The following is an 18,449-nucleotide window of genomic DNA, read 5'->3' as shown; positions in this document are numbered from 1 at the left end:
AATGCCACACACTCTGAGGAGTGCAAGTCTTGTCTGCTACACTCATGAAACAATCACTCAAGGAAGCTGGCCAAGCTGGGATCTGATCAGCCCCCATGATATGCCCTGTTGTTACAGCTCGCCACATGATAGTGCGAACTGTCACGTGATCTTTGATGATTTGTAATCCAGGTTCTGATCACAGACTGAGGAACTCAGAGGAGCTCTGATATGCCATATAGGGCAATGCTGGGAAAAAATAGGATATGAGTAGAGGTGGGGTGGAATCCACCAGCAGATGGTGCCTTTTCCAATCAAAGACTAAAAATCCTCTGGGAACAGAGAACAAAGCTAAAGATAATTGCTTGAAAGCAATAATGAATGTTCTCCAAGCTTTGTTGTATTAGGCCTAAATATGCAGAATTTATTGGGGGGGATGTTCGGGGGCTTAATCATTTGTGAAATATTAAAAAACAGGCAGACTCTTTGACCTCTAGCGGGTAGAATTGGAAAAACTGGAACTGGAAAACTCCCTCTTGGTGGCATCTGCACATGCCGGCGAGTGGCACCTTTAGCGTGTGCAGGGTGGCAGCAGTTCAGGTTAAATAATGTTAAGACAAAACAGAAACACTTTAAAATAATAGCTGCAAAATCCTAATGAATGTTGACAAATAGGAATGACACCTGCTTATCTCAGACATTTCAATTTTTACTAGGATGTCTTTAGAAAATAGATGTTGACACAAACTGAATATTAGTTAAATTTGAAATGTTACAAAGAGAACCTTGCGATTTTTTTCTGCTAACCACCATCTTTCAGAACTTCCTTGTCAAAAAAGCCCTTAGTATTGTTTTTCATTCTCATGATGTCAAGACTGCAGATTCTAATGAGGCAGATTTCTGTACAATGCTGTTCTTTTCTTTGTTCCCATTTGAGAATTAAATGGTGTGAATGACACAGGAATAAATGGCTGTGTGAATGTTTCCCAAAGTGTATAAATGACCCATTTCAGAGCAAATCGAGCATCATATTGCTCCTGGGGGATAATCAGCTCCAAGTCCATCATATCATTGAGACGGATTTAAAATACTTTAAAGACTCTGGAAATTACAGGCCTCCTTTTGCAAGCGAGACTGGGATGTGTCTAACACAATGAATAAGATGTCTCAAGCTCTGTGTGCCTGTCTAACCCATAACTAGGTTACTGAAAAGAAAATCAGATACTGTAGAAAAGAAAATAAGACTGGTACCCTCACTGTGCCCACCCTACTTAACTCTTTATTTAGAAGTTAAATCTCAGGAAGCTGCAAACACTGTAAACAAAGCTGTGGGCACCCTTTTTGTGTACTTTAACTGAGCAATAAGTCTTTACCTTGACCCTATGAACATTGATTCAGCACAATACCTTATTTCAGGAAAAAAATAAAACCCAGTCCCCACCTTAGTACCTTACGGAAACTATGAGTGGATTAATTACAAAATGCTTCATTTATTTTAAAATTTATAAAGTACGCATTGTAAAACATGTCACTGGTAGTTGTAGACTTATTAAACAATTAGTTATTGTTTAGTGTGTACTGACTAGAATTTTTTATAAGTCACTGAAGTGTTTACTCTTGATCGTAGTGCTGTTTTGACTGTTTTGATTTGAATTTTAGTCAATACATTAGTTTTAATTTACTGTTGTTCTTAGGCAGGTTAATTCATTATAGGCAAATGTTTTCCCATGTGGACATTAATAACAACACATACTGTATGACACAACACCAAACCCAAGGCGCACACAGCAATGTGTCCCAGCTAACATGATTGTTCATTTCCTTTCTGTTGGGAGGTTGTCATTTTAATACAAGGCACGGCAGGGCAGAAGATTCACAAATCTTTTCACAATCACTGTACTAATGTAACAAAACAGAAATATGGCAGAAGAACAAAGTCACAAACCCTAAATATTCATGAAAGATGTATTGCTTCTTTTTAATCCCTGAATTAATAAGGTTAACAATTTAAGGAATGTTTTTTGAGCAAACTAACTCTCTACTTTCTTTATCCTCTCCTTTTTTTAATCTGTATAGTAATCGTGACATTTCAGATACTTATTATTAATGTCCAGATACAATAACAAAGTAGTACAGGCTTCAATATAATCTTATTTTAGTAAACTTGTTTATTGCACCACTTTGGCTTCATATCAGGAAAAATATATATTTACCTGGCTAGCCTCAGGCATGTATTCTGTATTAGCAGAAACTTATTTTGGCCTATTTTTTGGGGATTTATTAAACATTTATGGGACAAAATTCATGCTGATAAAAACATGAATTAAATTCTTTATTAAATTCCCAAGTTCTGTCTGAAGTTTTTACCTTCTCTCATCTTTTTTTTATGGAGGACATGGCTCTGTCTCTTTTACTGCCTCTCAAGCTTTGATGACTGTAAGGTGGAATGACAGATGAGCTCATCTCCTCAAGGTCTCCTCAGTGTCAGAAAACGTACTCTGGAGGCAACACTTTGTTTACTTCTTTCTTCTAAAATTTTGAGTTTAGGATAGCTATTTTCTTTTTATTTTTGCCTTTTGAGATCACATTGTTGGCTCTATGAAGACCCCAAACACTGGTTCTCCAAGGAACGTCTGTCACACCTTCCACTTCTTTTTATCCTGAGAATGATGCCACTTGCACTGCTGACATGGCAGATTTGCAGACACTAGCTACAGGGAGTGAGGGGTGAGGAAAACTTTAAAGGCTTCAAACTCACACAACCTCACAAGCAACTCTCTAGCTGTGAGCCAGCCAGATATAAATTGGATTTGAAACAAGCCACTTCTGACTTTAGGGCACCAGCCTGTGCATTGGGTGAAGTGGAGGCCTTTACTAAGCTAGTTACATTGGAGCCTGACATCTGTTTATGTTGAACACTAGATGGTACAGTGGTTTAAAGTTCCCATTGACAGAAACATAAAGAGGCCATTGTGCTTTCCAGTAATTCGAGTGTCAGTGTGTTGCTCTCCGCCAAGTGTGACATGGATTTCTCAATTAAACTGTTACCTTGAATCCTGTTTGGTTAGTGGAGACTCTGTCATATTAAGGGGAAGGTTTTTCAAACCCTACCATTGGCCTCCGGCTAAGCTGTAACGTTTATGATTTTGCTAATCTAATTATGCAGACCATGTTGATTTAACAATTTTACAAAAATAGATAACTGTTTCTCTTTTAATTTTAATAGAAATGTTGTCCTCTCAAAAGATAACCTTAAAATCAAAGCATCAATGAATGCTTCTAAACCTACTGAAATCCAAGCATCCTACTAAGCAGTAGTGCTGATGAATACTTTGGATTTTGTTGAATCTTTGTTGCCTATATACAGTAACATCTTTACAAAGGTCATACATCATGACACATCAACCTGTGTAATTTCTCATAACCACTTTCTAATTGTTAAAACAAGTAGTTTTTACTTTTGGAAAACAAGAAACAAAAAGCATTTGTACTTAACAAGAAGTTAAGTATTCATAACTGAATAAGACTTAATTGACACTGAAACCTAATCCCTTAAAGTTTTACAGGCTCCAGGCTGTTGAAAATAAGATTACACCTTTTATTTTTTTAATAGTTTCAAGTAAATTTAAAATGTTAGACATGTTTTAATTCTACAATCTTAAATGTACTTTACTCTTTAAAATGGGCCAATCTGTGGTGGAGTTGAAGTGTAATTTCTATGAACTACGTGGCTTCTTCAGGAACAAGGATGTCTGGGGGGTGAATTTGCTATATCAATTATCACAATTGTTTTTCTTGTAATTATCTCTTTTATACAGTAGAAGGCCATTGATGCAAAAGTAATACTAATAAAAATCTTTGCTACTGTTCCTGTTTATATAAAAATGCTCCTTTACACTGTATCTTGTAAGATAAATGAAGTGTAAAAGTCTGTCTTTGAGAGAAATGGTGCTAGTGATGTCCAGTAGGCCCAGTAGCATTGATCACAGCTTTTTTGAACAGTTGTAGGGGCACTATGTCTGTCAGGAGACTTCGTTTCTGTGTCATATAGGAGTGATTCACACTGGCTTTCAGCACCTTGAGCATGCTGTCATTTCAGAGTGACAAAATATAAGCAAGTGGCTACAGAAAGCAGCCATAATCAGAAGATGGAGCTGGTTTAAAATCTGAGCTAGCTGGTGATTGAATGCTCGTCCTCTGTGAATAGCCGACATTTGGCATGAATAGCTGTTTACTGCAAAGGGAAAATCATGGGCTCATGCAGACATCCATTCATCTGAATTAGAGGCACTTATTAAGAAGGCAGCAATTTATTTTTTTTCTCTTTTAGCTGGAAGAAAAAAAAAGAGAAATGTGCTTTGGAAAGAACTGTATTTACAAAATGAATGGAGCTATTGTTGTGCAATATTATATCCAGACTTGATTAACGAGTCTTTGTGTGGTACTGTAAGTATAAAATACATTTAATATCCCACTCCCATTCTTCAGGGAAATTCTACAATATAGACACAGCTTGCAAAATAAATAACAGGCTTATTACCAGATTCACCAAGTTTATTACAATATACATATTTAAAAGATATATGGACTAATAGACTACAAGGCTAGATTGTATACGGGTTTAACCAAAGCCAGGAGAGAAAAGGTGCTTCTTTTAGATACAGTGTTGCTTATAGGCTGCTGCTCATTTGCTATGTATGTATATTTTTTTTACTCAGAAACAATGTCCATCTCACTTTAGCATAACCATCTTTTACAGAATATCAAGCTATCTTGAACCGATCTTTTAAACTTTTAAGCAGGTGATGTTTTATCTACTCAGTCCTTTGTGATTGCCAGCCTTGCTTTGCTGTGATAGTCCAACATGATAGTGATGGCTAGTTGGGATCAATACATGTTATATTTAGAACAATATGACAGCATTTGCCCCAGTGTATAAAGACTTTACATAACATTTGCCCAAATAGAATGCTTTTAGCTATTAATAGCAACAGCTGCTGCTAATAATTTGTATTAAAATATACTGTAGAATTAACAGTGTCTAAACATACACTGCATGTTAAAATACATCCTACTCTTATGAAAGTTATGAAGGTCATTCAGTATAGAGAAATGTATGTCTACTTCATATTCCAGCACAGGTATTAAAACAGCCATATAAACAACAGACAGGCCTGAAACTGATTGGGTCTTTGCAACATTCTAGTTTCATTGCCATGATAAAATCTCTGTAAAGATCCATGCTGAAAATGACAAAAGACAATGAGTCAAAAACAGCAAACAGCAACTTGTCAAACACAATCAGTGGACTATGTTAGTTCTTAACTTTAAGGAGGTTCCTAAAAAACCTAGAGGAACCATTGAGAGTTACTCATTATACCATATTTTGAATCCAAAATATTAGTATATCAAACCATTTTCAAAGCAGGTCTGAAAATGAACATATAGAAAATGAATCTGATGTTTCTCAAACACACTGTTCCCACAGTGATTAAAGTAAAAACCGTTAAGCTAAGTGAGCTCAACAACTACTTGGATTTATGCACATTAATTATCTTCAGCCTTGATGCTATTTTTGTTTTTGTTGAAAAAAAAAACAATAAAAAAAAAACAACAAAATGGGCTGGAGAGCTTTTGGCATATCTGTCACGGTTTAAAAAGGAAAACTGCCTTTGTGTCTACAAAGAAAAGCGTTTGACTGCATTGCACTGCTGCAAGGGCAGCGAAATAAAAAGCAACAGGAAAAAGATGAGATTCTTCTGAAAAATCCATTGAACTGAATATTTGCTTGCACATATCTCAGCTGGACTGCCTGGATAAATAGGCTTGTCCTTCAACACTAGACTGTTTGAAGTAGCTACCAAATTTATATTCCATTAACCTTTCTGTATGGATGGGAGATGAACATACATAGAATTATAGTTTCTGAAAATCTGTCAATGATCTGTTGCCTTACTGCCCTTGTTCAGCAGTAGGCAGGAGCGTTTCAGAGTGACGTTCTGCTTTTTCTCAGTTTTCCCCAGTTTATTCTAATTATTTATTCTAATTATTCCCCCAGCAACATTCTACCTGTGTTGTAGAGGATTCAACATGCCATGAAAGTTCCAGCCACCACCTGGGAGTTGTATCGAAGCAACTCCCCGATTAGGCTAAGACACTCTATCATCCTAGCGTTAATTCCACATCAGCAGGGTCCGGTTGTCGGCACACCCATCTCTATTTGGTGGTTTGAACCAAATCTTTGAGCTGACATTGCCATTAAATGCGACCGTCTCATCCTTTCATTACGTCTCATCAGAAATACGGCGCTTGTTTACAGTATAGTGTCCCCGTCACTATAGTGTCCCCGTCACTATACTGGGGCATTAGGAACCACATGGACCAAAGAGTGAGCGCCGCCTGCTGGCCTCATACAGTATTTCTAGAGACTATGTGTCCCAAACAGTAAGCACTTCTTGTGTTGATTGCATATTGTTGAACACTAAGGGCTTAACTGGCAACCTCCTTTAAACATATGTCATTATTATTACTAATGTATTGCAAAGCAACCTTATCCACAGAGACTTATAATGGTTTACAAGTGCAATGAGAATTAAATGCAGAACCTCTGGTACAAATGAATTATGAAACACTCTAATGTTTAATCAAATGATCAGCCAATTTTTCATAACTAAAAGGCCTTTTTCAATAATGTCAGTTAAGTGTACAGTCATATTTTTTTGTTTACAATAAAACAAAAGATCTGGGAGAGGTCACACCGATATAGATTTCATTCATAGTTGTAGAATAAACAAAATACTGCATACACACCATTTTCTGACTATATAATTTTAATCTGCCTGTTATTTTATCACTTATCTACTTTTATACAATTAGAAATGTTTGGTTCTTGAAAGCGATTGAATATGGCAGACATGTCAAAATTAGACACATAACAGGGAGCAGGAAATTTTGCACACAGGCTACATTTGTGGTTCTATATGATGTATCCTGAGTCATTTGCAAGCTTAGAGGCATTTTGAAGCATTGTAGTCTGGAAACATTGTGAGCACTACATCTAAAACTGAGCCTGGCTTCTGAGATTATGACATGGATGTTGGAAGGGACAAACCGTGGAGAGGCAGGAGAGTGGAAAAAGACCCATATGCGATTACCCTGGGCTCAGCAGTTCAGGAGTCGAATAGAAACCAATGCCCTCAAGCAGCGGACGTGGGGCAACCTGGATGCTAGGCGGGTCTCAGGACATCCGAACATCAATGCTGAGCGAAGGAGAGTAAGTGATCCGGAAATATATAGCCCCAGAGAAAGATACACCGGAAGGACAGCAAAGCACAGGAAACTAGGGACAGGACAGAGTAGGAGCGCCCTCCGGCTGCAGAAGGTGAGACACATTAGCCTTAAAGTGATGAATAGTGTTAGAGGTGGTGGGTCGACTCAAGCAGTCACCTGCATCCTCCTACTGTGACACAGAAGCATGAGAAGATCACATGCTACCAATACCTTCAGAAGCTGGGGTATAACCCCTTTTTTGTACAGGACTTAAGATCGTGCACAAAGTTTCACCAAGTTTCCACAACAATTCAGGAGCAATCAAGACTTGAGATCATCACCCTTTAAATCTAAAACATGAAGATCATTCCTGTAAATCCCTTATGTTATTCTATTGCTGCTGCCACTAAAGCTGATCAAACAGAAGAACCTCAAAATGTGCACACATTTCTTTTATAGCTCCCAGAAACCATTATTTGACTTCATGAGGAATGACAAACACCCAAGATGAAAGTGTCATGGAGCGAAATTGTGTTTTCACCTGCTTGGCTGAGGGCTGGGCTCCCGGTCATAGGACAAGGAGACCAGGACCCCCAGAAGAACTAGCCTTGAGTTGGAAGAACTGCCTGTGATAGCTCCGGATTTGCGAGAACATGTAAAGGGGAAAGGAAGTCACTAGTATTATTAAATTGAACTAAAAATGGCGGTGTTATCTGAATGGATAAGGCCCCAAATTTCCAATTGTACCCCCAAAAGAAGCAATGGACTCGTTCGCTGTATTTGCACTGTGAATAGAATGAGGGACGTGTCACACCCCACACTCTCCCTCGCAAACGCCGTTACATTCCCAAACCCATTGTTTCACAATCTCATTCCTAATTGAACTCATCACATTACATTCCCACATACACCAAATTCCACAAATTCTCACTTCCAGACCAATTATCCAACCATGTCCCTTTCCCTTCAGTATTTAAAGTTCTCTCACGCACCAGCCCATGCTCACTATTGAGATGCCTCCTGTAGTATTCTCTAGTGTGCTTTTTAACCTTTTTGACTGATCTCCTGGTTCCTAACATTTACTCCTGCCTTTTTTGACCAAGCTCTTTGGATTTCGTTTTTTGGATTGTTTATCTCGGATTTCCCTGGTTACCGGACTCATTGCTTCTCCTATCGACCATGCCCCTGGATTACTTGTTTTGGATTGTCCCTGTGCTACTCCACAATCTGCAGGATTCACGGTTACGCATAAGGATCCTCCTATTCTACCTATTGGTTCTCTGACAGGACGGAGGTAAAACAACAACATCTTGGCCTTCTATAACCATTGAATTTGATGAGTCTCCTGGGCAAATGGAGTGAGTGTGTAATGCAAGAGAGAGATATGGATCTCATAGGTATTTATAGCATTTGGGAGAGGAATGGATTGTCAGGAGCGATTGCAAATTACTGACAGCTGAGTCTGAGTTTGGTTGTTGTCATCCCTCCTGAACACTTGTTATAAACTCAATTTTTTAAAATTCTCCTCCTTCATGTTGTGTGACAGGGTGTGGTTTGGATTTCATTAGGCTGGAAAGCAGCCTGTTGGGGAGGTCTGACTTAGTTTTCCATGTATGTTTTATAACTTGCTTGTATTTATTTTGCTTTTTCTCTTTATACTTTTATTATTTTTTTAATTTGAAAATTTGAGGTGCTCATTTTTACTAAAAGAACAGTATCACATATTGGATGATTATTATAGTATCTGAGGATTATGTTGTAGCATTGCTTTAATTTGGCTGAACAGGGCGAAGCCTCCAGTTCTATTGAAAAGGCAAAAATTATGTCTTGACTTATTTTCCTTCTTGGCCTTCCCATATATAGTATATCCTTAGGATGGTATATGTGCTTATTAACTGTTTTGGGTATATACTGTATAAACAGTCTTGTCTTGTTTGATCTCTGTTAACTAGTTTCTGTAATTTGTTAGAAAGCAAATTAATCAGACTTTTAAGTTCTCTTCTGACATAGTTCAAGGCTAAAATATTTTTTTTTATTATTAAACCTCTTAAGCATTGTGTCTCTTTGCCTTCTCTAATTTTAAAAGAAATTGTATAGATTTCTAAATTGTCATAAAATCGATTACAGTTTTTAATAAAGGATAAAACTGAGATACCACCCAATAAATTATTCAGGTTGTGATGTACAGGTAAGTTGAGAATTAGAGACCAGGCTTGAGTCTGCGCTGTATCATTAGATGACTGTATTTGAAATGTTCCAAGTGTCACACAGTTGACTGAATGTAGAGAAACAGAGTGCTGTTTAGTAACCAGTACGTGTGAGGCGGAGAAGCAGATTGTAGGACATGTCCATACTCTAAAGAGGGGAATTGTGGGAAGGTAATGAGATATGGTCATGAATTGTGAAAAAGAAAAGACGTATATGTAGATGACTGAAGGTGAAAAGGAAGGCATGGAACTGAGTGAAATGCAGGTAGTCTTTACTGTGTGCACACATACAGATAGCTGAATTCTGGAGTCTTATGGAAAAATACAGTACAGTAGTACTTTAATATTAACTGATGAAGGATGCAATACTCTTTCAAAACCAGACTCTTAAGGTTAGGTTTTTGAAACCCAGGCAATGTTTGCTTTCTGACTTATAAGGTCACACATACAAAACAAATAATGATACAATTCTTGCTTGTGGACTTATTAAAGCTTCCTTTTATCTTTTTCTTACTGATCTGTACAGGCTGTTAGTGGAATAGTGTACTTGAACAAATGTAGCTTTGGCACAACAGATCACAATTTGATAAACATTTGCTATCAACATAGTGTTAAAAAAGAGAATCATGGCAGCCCTCAACAGCAAAATCTCACCCCAGACAGCTCAGACGTGTAACAGCTATTAGAATCTGGGGCAGACCTATTTTCTGAGTCTTAATATAACTGGATAATGGCAGACCTTTCTGTAGAAGAATTAGAAGTCTATGATTGAATAAGACGTGTTACATAGCTGACATTACTAATCAGAATCCCACATGTTCATCTGAACACAAATGACTCAGTTTCTGTAATAATCAACATGTACAGCTGGGAAGTTTGAGGCAAATTATTGGTGGCAGATCTAAAAAAAAAAAAGATCTTTAGACTTCCTAGAAAATGTTCTTTAGAAAGTAAGAAAAGGTGCTATAGTAGTTGTCAGAGGAAAAGGAAGGCTGGGACAATTGAATTTGAGTGGAATGTAAGAAAAGCATCCCGTTTAATTTCATTTTGTAGCAATGAACTGTAGTTCAGTGATGGCTGCACTGTTTCTTCAGATAACTTACAGTGTTTCAATAGTTCATGAGCAACAACCCAGTTAGTACTTATTTGTTAGTTTAATGAATCATAAGGATATATTAAAAAAAGAATAGAACAGAAGTTGCAAAATATGGGCTGTTAATTACTTATATAATTAATATATATGCATTAATAAGGATGTCTTATACTGTATAGTAAACTAAATTTTAAAACAAATATTTAAATTGACACATTTAGTGCAGGGTTTTTGCACTTTCATCATGAGTTTATGTAATCACCATAGTTTTGTACTAAAGTAAATTCACCATAGAAACATTTATCATAGTATTTATAGTACAGTGACAACATTCTGGAGCCATTAGGAACCACAGCAAATCAGTTTTTCACATGACCAAAGAAGTGAAGCTCAGTGAAGCTTAAATTTTTCTCTCCCATCCAGCTTCTTTATATTTCACATTAAAAGAATGAAGTCCAATTCATACCATTTTTAAGATGTTCAATGTGGATTTTATTGTTCTTGTGAGATCATTATCAGTGCACTTCGGGGATGTGGAGTATTATACTGAGTCACAGCACTATATTAAGTATACTGTATATTTTCAAGTCTTCAGTATGGTGCTGGGTTTATACAGTAGACCAGAAAGACATAACGCTATCATACACCAATGAAACAGTGCGTGGGGGGGTTAGGGAAACAGATCAGAAAGTGATTCAAATAGGTTTGAACTTTTCACTGCAAAATAAGTTGTCAAAAGAATTACATATAGTATAAAAAGAAAAGTTACAAGCATGATAATTAAACAGCAGAAACACCATGTGGGAAATCAGTACATATTTTATTTTTGGAACCCTGCATACTCTTTAATGCTATCTTGATTTGAAATTACACTTCAGTGACCAAGACCTGCCCACTTTTGCCACCACTTTGGAACAACTCTTAAAGCTCCTATTCTTACAGCTGCACAAAAGACAGCTCCTCACTGGAGAATCTACAGTGTAAACCTTTACCAGCAGTTTGAAATATCTAGGGGTCTGTGGTTCTGTCAGAAATGTTTCTCAGTACCTTTGGCCCCAATCAATGAACGTTACACACTGTTGGACTGAGTAATTCATCCAAGAAACAAAAAAATGTCCTTGATCACCGTTTTATCTTTTCGTGGCCAGAAGACTGCAGGCAATCGGTCTTAGAAATGCATAAGTCTTGTAACCGGGCTGTAGTCCACCATTGACAGACAATATAATCTGTACAACACAGCTATCAGTCCCAATGTTTATTTATGGAATATGAGATGGCACTTTGATACAATTTGGCACTTACAAGCCATAGGTTCATTTTAATATAAATTAAAATATTTATTAAAAATAGAATATCAAGCATGTGGTATCCATTATCTTGGTTTATATTCTAGAATATAGTAAACATTGCTTGTTTTCTTTCCTCATAGGGTCTAGACTTTGGATACAATCTTCACATTTGCAGTGTGTTTCTGATACAGATTTTTCTGTCAATTCTTAGCGATTGTGGAAAAACATGCACTGTAGTTCTCAGAATTGTCTGACCACACTCCGTTTGTTGTTCTAATTATTTTTATTCCTTCATTTGAAGGAATCGCTGCGTGAAGAGGCACATTTATTCATTAACTAAGATGGGGAAAAGGGTTATTTGCAGATAAGATTAAAAGTTGGTGGTTCTCAATTGGAAAGAAGACAGTAACATCAGACTTCATCATTAGTGTTTGTGACAAGATCTCAGTTAGCACCTTACTGCGTATGCCCAACACCTGTTTTTTTATTTTAAATTTAACTTTCAGCTTGAGGCAATATGTTGTTTTTTGGAGACTATGCACTCCTCTGAGAAGAAAGACTCATTGACCACACCCTCCCCAAAAGCCAAGGATAAGAAAGGCAGGAAAATGCTTCTTACCTCAGTATCCTCATCCACAGCAAAGCTCTCTGTAACTATTCACTGGGGCAGACATTAGGAGGGCTGTGTGATGCACAGCTTCACTTGCTGAGACTTTTATTGTGGTTGCCTCAGGCACTCTCTTTAAACTATCTTTATTCATGGTAAAGGTGTCTGGGGGACATCCAGTTTCTCTTTCAGCTGTTGAAGGAGATCATTGCAACTTCTCTGTCTTCTCGTGACAAAAAGTGGAAAGATTCTTTCCTGTTCAAATCCCATCTGTATGAAATTGGAGGATAAAAGCAGTCAGTCTAATTAATTTCTTATTTGCTTGCCAGAGGCTGACAATAGAAACAATCCTATTGATGTTTACCAAAATTACTTTTTTGTTGGACACTTCCAGATCCATTCAATAGGAGACACCACATTTATGATGATTTTGGCTCTCATAGGAACAGGCCTTATGCATTTTTTTTTACAGTTTTCAGCTTGTCAGCTCTGTGGAAAAAATGTTTTTGTTCAAGATTCCATGATTGCATTTGTGTTTAGTGTCTGTTTTTTGGAGTATATTTGTTATATTAATAAACACTTCATTGTATGCTGTATTGTAGTACTGTTTGACAATTTAAAGTCTATTATATCTGTCTTTTCTATCTGACTATACAGTATTTTATCTGAGGGACACATACTACTTAACATGTAGCTAGCAACAGAATAATTATACACTATAAAGTTATTTCTTGTGTATGTTCAATAATACAAAGATTATAATTGAATGTAGTGATTGTATTGTACTGATTGGTAGGCATGAATACTAATAGGATGGCACAGTGATTAGTATTTGAGTCTTGCAGGACTGGACCATGAGTTCAATTCCAGAACTGTGGTGTTATCTGTGTGTATGTTTTCCCCATGTTCATGTAGGTTTCCTCCAGGTGCTCCAGTTTTCTCCTGCAGTCCAAAGACATACTGTACTGGTTGGTTAACTGGCTTCTGGGAAAATGGACGCTGGTGTTAATGTGTTTATGTCCGTGTGCACTGTGTTGGACTACCGACCCTATCCTGCATTCTCCCCTTTGCTTGTTGGATCACGATCCAGTGGATGGATCCTTATCAATTGCCCCTACTCATAACTACTTATGACCTCTACAAGTGATGTATTGATGACTGTGTCTGTGCTGCTACATGCTCTAATGACCAGCTAGAGCACTTCCTGCATCAATTCGCCAGCTCTCACCCATCCCTCAAATATACAGTTAATATCTTCTACCACTCTTCCATTTCTAGACATATCTATCTATTAACCTTCCATGACTCTCTACCTCGGTCTCTTACAAACCCACAGATTTACACAGCTATCTCCTGCACAGCTCATTTCACCCCAAACACACTAAAAACTCTCTCCCTTTTTCACAGTTCCTCAGGCTACGTCGACTCTGCACTGCCGACATGGATTTCCAGAACCAAGCACTCAAAATGCATTCTTTTTTCATCAACAGAGAATACCCCACCCAGGTTACCGAGAGGGCCCTCACCCAGCCAAAAACAGCCCTCGAATCATCAACTCAATCAGGAACTCCCAGTCTCACAACCACATTCCCTTGGTGCTTCTCTAACACCCTAACACACTTTCTATCCCCAGGACCATCATTAAGAGCTACTCTATTTTACTCTACTACTCTACTACTCTACTAAGATTTCCGCAAGCCCATAGTTTCTCATTTCACCTCAGCCGGCCATGATCACACTGATCTCTCTGTCTCTGTTCTCAAAGAAGGGTTTCTCAACTCCCACAGCAGAGATGAAACTCATCCTGAACGTTCACACGTTCTGCCTTCTCTCAATGATAGACTTATTTTCATGCAATGTTCTGTATTCTCATGCAGGTTTTGACTTCACACCATTCTCCAACCCTCTCCACTTTTTATAATATTTTTGTTTAACATATTGGAACAGAGAATTAGAAAAAATCTGAACATTGTTCCCTTTGACATGCAGCACGTGAAAAATCACATTCAGCCCTATACATTCTAAACCCATATAAGACTTTGATAAACTCTGTATAAAGTATACTTATGTGTTTGCCAGTGCTTTGACAGCTTATTTTCCCCATATTCCTGTTACAAAATTAAGTTATTAGGGTATTAAGATCTCCTCTAATTTTTTACAGATTCATAAAGAGAATGTTCTTGGGATCCAGAATAAAATTCAAGTAGATTTGATTAGATCAGGGGTTCTTAACTTTTTCAAGATACTTCAAGAAGTTCTTATACATTCCCAGAATGAACAGAAGAAAGGTAATCTTTTAGCATGGTTTCATGCTGACATTGCAAAAAAAAAATGTTTTGCATAAGAAACATTGAGGCTTCTGTATGTCATAATGTTCTGTGGTGAATGTGAAGCCAAAAGATACGGTATGTATAATTCTTAGAAATGTATTTTCTTCTGCATCACCAAAAAATGTTTAAACAAAGAGGTGCAATGGTTTTATTTATAATTTCACGTTTTGCTAAAAAACTTTCTGGATAAATTCTATTGAGTACAGTTATTACTAATTAAGTAGTAAAGTGCAGAAAATACAAATATATTTGAAAGAAAATCAGAGAAATATTTGTATAGTGGGTAGGCATCCTATGTTTAATTTATAAATTAGTCCAGCAGCCCTTGGTCTTCATTCCCACCCCAGGACAAAAAACCTTGGTCTGGTTGGTCTTCTTTACCCTCTACACTGAAAGTAGGTTTGGAACAATCCTTTCAAATGTAATTGTTTTGATCAGCTTTGACATTAAACTTTGATCAGAGAGGCAAAAGAGGCAAAAACGCAGTATACAGTAACTGATAACTGTCGATAAATTAAATTTGAATTTTATTGATGCAGGTGTACTGTATCTGTGGACTAATAGCCTTTAGGGACTTTAGCCTTTGGAAAAAGTGGAAATTTCAGCTCTTGCTTTTTACTGGGGGAAAAAAGTAATCAGGCAGCCTTAAATACTTGGCAACACCGATACAAATTTGAAAAGTGGTACAAAACAACATTTGCCTGAATATTTTAAAATTAAGGTAATTTGTGTGGAGCAAAACTTTTATTGTTGAATTCTACCAAATGTACAGTAACTATATGGATAAAATCTACTTTGTAAAAACTTTCATTATGTTTAACCAAAATGCCTAAAACAATTTCATTTTTTTATAGTTGGGTTTAATTGAAGGGGTAACTTTTCAGTGCCCCAAAGGTTTTGGTGGCCAGGATGTACTTAATTTTAAATATAATTAATATTCTTTTCATTTATGGGTATTTGGAACTTGGTTGGATTTGGGGACATTTGCCTTTCTTGTATAGCCCCCAAAATTCCAAAAGATTTAATGATCTGACAAAGAACTCGTAGCAGTGTGGATTTTTCTACTTTATGTTTCAGGCTACACTCAAGCCTGATTGTCATGGCAGCGTTATTAGATCAGCCAGTGACTGTACTCATTGCTTCAACAGTCACCACAAGGGGTCTAGAGTGTCTTTACTTTATACTTGTAACTTTCATTTCTCACTTAGTTTGTCCATTCCCAGCTACTTTATATGGATAGTGAACTAGACAAAATGGATGGTAGTCCTTAATAAAGTGCCTGTCTGGGGCAGTGCTATCTTTTGCATTAAGAATGAAGCACATCAGCAAAACCATTTGAAAGATGTACAACATTTCAAACTTACACAGATTGAAGATTGCTCCTGATGGACTGTCACAGATGCACTCAAGGTATTACAAGACATTTGTATACAGTATATTGTGAGAGTGTGATAGAGGAATTTTAGATATGACTGTGCTGCACAGCCCTGGACTGCTCCTTTTCAATAATTATTCCCAAGTAACTATCAATCTACTTGCAAGATATATTTTATTCACAGGCCTAATTGTAGCCAATAAATAGTATGTGATTGATCAGAACCTTAATGGAAACTACCCTTAACTTGTTTTTGAATACATTCAATTACAGAAGTTCCACTTACAGTATGGGGGGAAAAATACAGCAACGTTATATTTTACTAGATAAAAATCTGAGCACACCCATTTTAGGGACAATGTTTTATTCTATTTGACAGTTTAATAAAATCATTTTAACGAAAAGGGTGACAGGCCAAAATTCAAGTAGTTTGGATGTGTGCTTTCAAATGATGTTTTCTGTTTCCATGTTTAATCTTACTTTGAGTCTGAAAGTAGCATAAGAAATGCTTTCAATCCAGATTTTAGTTTTGCCCTCAGTTACTGTGTGAAGTGAAAAGTGCCAGGAGAGACAGGGAGCTGTGAGAGAGACTAAACAGCTCCTAAGTGGCAGTAAAATGTGAGGGACGGCTGTGTTCTTGTCATTATGTGGAAACATATGCATGCATAATTAGTCGTTTATTATATTAGCAGTTTACAAGGTGCTCCTCTGTAACAACAGGGGGCTTATATTGGAGGACTGTTGTGTGATTTATCACTTTAATTATTAATCAGACAGAGGCAGAAACTGCAAGGGGAATGGTGCAGACCACTAGGACGGAGACACAGGTAACATGGCACACAAAATAAAATTTAGTGGGTTCTAGTGAGGTTAGGAAAAATTCTCATTCTCACGCAGAGACAGGAACATACTGTAACATTACTGTATGGCATGTTTTGTCACTTTGTTTGAAAGTGCTCTTGGGGAAACAGAGAAGGCTTTGCAGTTTGTTCCATTTCAGGTTTTATGGGCTGCATACCTGTATTCCTGTAGAAGGTAACGCCAACATGTATAGGTACTGGATAGTACCACATTTTTTACCTTGAATAAAACTGCATGGTCAGATGAATAGATTAAAATGGCAGTAATTAAATTAAAATTTCATGATGACCGCGGAGTTCTTAAACCTCACATTAATTAAACTGTCATGCAACAGGAGTCCTGCAAGTTTTCCACTTCCTTCAGTCTAGGCAGTTTACTGCAGGGTGCAGGTATTCATTTTCTCTTTTGTTATGAAAATAGTCCATTCCTTTTGTTGAATGTGATACTGATTGTTTTCTCATTTAAATGTATTTTGTCTTGATTCTATGGTATTCATATTGGCAGATTACCAGCAGCCTCCTCTGATTTTTGTGATGACCTTTTTTTAATGTTTTTTTTCCATCGTGCCTGTGCAATGTCAGAAATATGTTATTAAATCCAAGTACAATATTTATTTTTTATAAATGTAAGGCCTCCATAAAACACTCAAACATCATATTTGTTTTTTTTTAAAGATCCAAATTCTTCCACGAATGTTCCCCTGCTGTGCTGTTATAGAATCTGAGATTTCTGCAAAACAGAACTGTCAATGCTTTGAAGATTCTCACTTTTTTTTTCTTCTTTTCATTTCTTTTCCATTCCTGTTGATATGCTTTGTTTTCTCGTACCCATATTTAACAGTTTATTTTGTCAGCAAACAAACAGCATTTCTTTGAGACGGAGAAAAATGTTGCTGTTTATTAAAAAAACATTTTATTAGACAACACTGTAGCTTAATGAAGTTAGAACCATTATTACTGAATAAATTAATCAGATGCTTAATTTAGTTTCACATTCTTGTTCATATTGTTTATCATTCTACTAAATACTTACTTTATAGAGATCTGCAGTTAAAATATATTAAAAAATAGTATAAAAGGCAATACATATGACTGACAATTCATGCACAAAGTTTTGTCCCACTCAATAAGTACAGTATATTAGTAAATAACATCTGGCTTTACTCTCAAACATCTTCATCTACATACAGGTTTACAGTATATATCATTTTAATATGTAGCTCAAATAGTGGTAATTCTTCTAATAGGTTTAGTTATGGATGAACACTTATCTACAGCTCTGCAGTATTAAATTCTTCATTATTCTCAGTTGGCCTATTCAGATAAATTAGTATTATTAAAGCTGTTCACCATGGTACACATACAATGGGACAATTGGGAACACTATCTCCATGGATAGTAACAGTATGCTCATTCCACGTGACGAGCATTTGGGTCTAT

This window comes from Lepisosteus oculatus, chromosome 4 (assembly GCF_040954835.1).
Source record: "Lepisosteus oculatus isolate fLepOcu1 chromosome 4, fLepOcu1.hap2, whole genome shotgun sequence".
NCBI classification, from domain to species: domain Eukaryota; kingdom Metazoa; phylum Chordata; class Actinopteri; order Semionotiformes; family Lepisosteidae; genus Lepisosteus; species Lepisosteus oculatus.
Note: the sequence above shows the minus strand (reverse complement) of the source record.